The 3,300-nt window shown below is 41.2% G+C and overlaps 1 non-coding gene across 1 annotated transcript; it reads left to right on the top strand.

Moving 5' to 3' along the window:
* Positions 1–3,226: 3,226 nt before the first annotated feature.
* Positions 3,227–3,300, top strand: TRNAT-CGU. Its single transcript has one exon. It is a non-coding gene; the product is annotated as a tRNA-Thr (tRNA).

Here is a 3,300-nt window from a genome sequence, read left to right as displayed (position 1 = left end):
TAAAAGTGAGCTATAAAAACATGGAGGGTGAGCAGAACCATTTAAAAAAGATCTTGAGTCCAGCTCTGCTCCCTGGATTTGAACTCAGAAATAAACTTCTATCAGTTCCCTGCCCCTTTGATTTATTGGTATCAAGGGGAGCAGCCGAGCATTACCCGGACAATAACACTAGTACTGCCATAGCAAAATTATAAAAAGTGGGTGGTTTAAACAACACAAATGTATTAGCTCACAGTTCTGGAGGCCAGAAGTCTATGATCCAGGTGTCATCAGGACTAGTTTCTCCTGAAGGCTATGAGGGAGAATTTGTTTCAGGCCTCTCCCCTAGTTTCTGGTAATTTCCTGGCAATCTTTGACATTCCTTATAGATGCATCACTAAACCTGTGCCTTCGTGTTCACATGGCAATCTCCTTGTATAAGTGTGTGTTCAAATTTCCCCTTTTTATTGGGATACCAGTTATATTGGATCAGGGGCCCATTCTATTCCAGTGTGACCCCAAGTTAACTACATCTTCAGTTATCCTATTTCCAAATAAGATCACATTCTGGGGTACTGAGGGCGAGGATTTCAACACATAAATTTTCAAAAGATAAACTTCAATTCACAACACCTGCCAATAGTATTATGATGGATTACCCTATTCTCAACAAAGTAAGCATTAACTGAGGGTCATAAGAAATTGCTGCAGTTGTGGCAAATCCCTATGCTCCAGTATCCACAATCCTATCCCTCAGTGCTGTTTTGGGTGCTTATGTGAGTTAAACACTTTTGCATTTAATTGACTTGGAATTGCATATGAGTTTTTTACCCTTTTAATTCGCTCACACATTCTTTGCTTTGAATGCAAGTCTACTTTCAGGAGCATCCCATTGGGATAGGGCCACCGGTTCTGCCTCTTTATACTCTCATGATCATTTTATTTCAGGTAGTTTGTTGACCTTCCTACTGTTGAGAATTGATCAAATTTATTTCACTCCATCTCGGCAGATATTTCTTATTTTGGATAAATATCTGGGATTAACTTGAAAGTATTTCAGGTGTATTCAAGCACTACTTGTGAAATTAAGCAAAAATCTATTAAGTCTTTTTCCAGAAAAAGTCAAATAAATTAAAGAGAAATTTGAAAAATTAGTTGATGACTTGTTGCGGTGACTCATGCCTGTAATCCTAATGCTTTGTCAGGACAAGGCATGAGGACTGCTTAAAGCCAGGAGTTTGAGACCAGTCTAGATAACATTGAGAGACCCTGTGTCTACAAAAACAAAAACAACAACAAAATTTAGCCAAGCATGGTGATACATGACTATAGTCCTAGCTACTTGGAAGACTGGGGCAGGAGAATCACTTGAGCACAGGAATTCCAGGCTGCAGCAAAAAAATAAAATTAAAATTAGTTGAACTGGGCAGTGTCAGAAATATACCTAAGACAAAGTATTCTGTATTGAACTAGGTTACAAGCCCCTGTTAGGTGTTCATCTATCACCCTGTACTCTTTTTATTATAATACTTACACAATTTACTATCATTTCTTGTTTGATTTTTCTATCATCTGTGACCATCTTGCGTCTAGTTGTATCCACAGAACTTATTTCAATGCCTGACTCAATAATGTCATTCTTGTTGGACAATATTTGAATGATATTTCACTGTACATAATGTCATCCCAATTGTATTTTTGTGGCTGAAACTTATACAATCCTGTGTATAAACAATTCAGCTATTTAGAATTCAGAAACACCATGATTTGGAGAGATGCTGCTTTCCATACTCAGTAAATATACAATAATTGTAGTGTAGTTCTAATAACAGCAGTTTGTTAATGTATATTAAATTTAAAAGTTACTGACCTGCTTAATAAGAAAATGTTTAAGCCAGGCTGGGTGGCTCAGCCTGTAATCCCACGCCTTTGAGAGGCTGAGGTGAGTGGATTGCCTGAGCCCGCGGGTTCGAGACCAGCCTGGGCAGCGAGACCTCATCTCTACAGTAAATCAAAAAATCAGCGGGGCGTGGTAGCGCGTGCCTGTAATTCCGGCTACTCGGAAGGCTGAGGCAGAAGGATCGCCGGAGCCCAGCAGGTCGAGGCTGCGGTGGCCGGGAGCGGCCACTGCACTCCAGTCTGGGCGACAGAGTGAGACTCCAACTCAAAAAAAAAAAAAAAAAGAAAATGTTTATATTCCCTACAAGAACATTCTGAGTGGGATAGGAAATGGCAATGCCCCAACATTTGACTCAAGGAAGAAATTAAGAAAGACTTTGGGATTCAAAGGCCTTAGCAGGCCCGCAGTCACCCCCCAGCCTTTGCCTGATTGAATAAGGAATTTTGAAGCACTTTCAGCACCAGCCTCAATTCTACTCAAAGGCAGAAAACTAGGACACAATCCTTAACAGTTAAAGAACAGATTTTAATTTTGGGATTTTCCAACCAGATAATGTTTGTTTAGCATCTACAAGGTGAAGATCCATGAGGAAGATAGTAGACATCATGACCTCAAGAAGCAAAATTAAGAAAGGCAGAATGGAGAGAGAGAGGAATTCCCCTGTGTGCTGAAGTCTCCCCAACGCCTGCGAGTTCTGGTTTCTATTGTGCTGGTTCCCAAGAGAGGCAGGAACAGGGGCCATTTCCCTCAGGCAGGGAAAGTCTCTTTGGAGTTGAATATAAAACTGTTAAGTGAGCTCTGACCGAGCTGCCTCTGGTTGTCTCCCACTTTCTCTAGAAGGGTCAAATCTGGCAGCTGTTTGGAGAGTCTGTTTTTCAGCGCACAAGGGTGCTATCTTTCAATAGCCGGAAAAGTCATTAATTTGATGAAATGTTCTAACTGATCTATTTTCCTGGAAAAGCCTTTCACCCCACTTTTAGAATCCAATAGCTCGATTATTCTAAATGACCTCAACGCAATGGAATGTAAAAACTTTGGATGTCACCTCTGGAGATGGATGCTACCCGCTTCGTTCCTCCGCAAGGAACGCTCAACCCGTCTCACTCCCCCACTCTCCTTGTAGCTGCCTTCTGGGACACGCTGATTTGTTCTAGAACATTTCCCAAGTGATTGTGTAAGCGCAGTTGTGTTTTATCACGCTTCAAGGAAATTTAATTTTCAAGAGTCTCCCTTTACTACAAAGTCGATCTACTCGAAAAATACAGACACAATAATCCTAATTGGCCACACTTTTCACCTAATTGAATACAATTCAATAATAAAAGAAGCGAGAAAAGCGGCACAGCTGGCTCTGTGGCTTAGTTGGCTAAAGCGCCTGTCTCGTAAACAGGAGATCCTGGGTTCGAGTCCCAGCGGGGCCT

Source organism: Carlito syrichta, unplaced genomic scaffold, assembly GCF_000164805.1.
Source record: "Carlito syrichta isolate Samal-C Ts95f unplaced genomic scaffold, Tarsius_syrichta-2.0.1 Scaffold307028, whole genome shotgun sequence".
NCBI lineage: Eukaryota > Metazoa > Chordata > Mammalia > Primates > Tarsiidae > Carlito > Carlito syrichta.
Note: the sequence above shows the minus strand (reverse complement) of the source record. Positions and strands in the feature narration are given on the sequence as shown.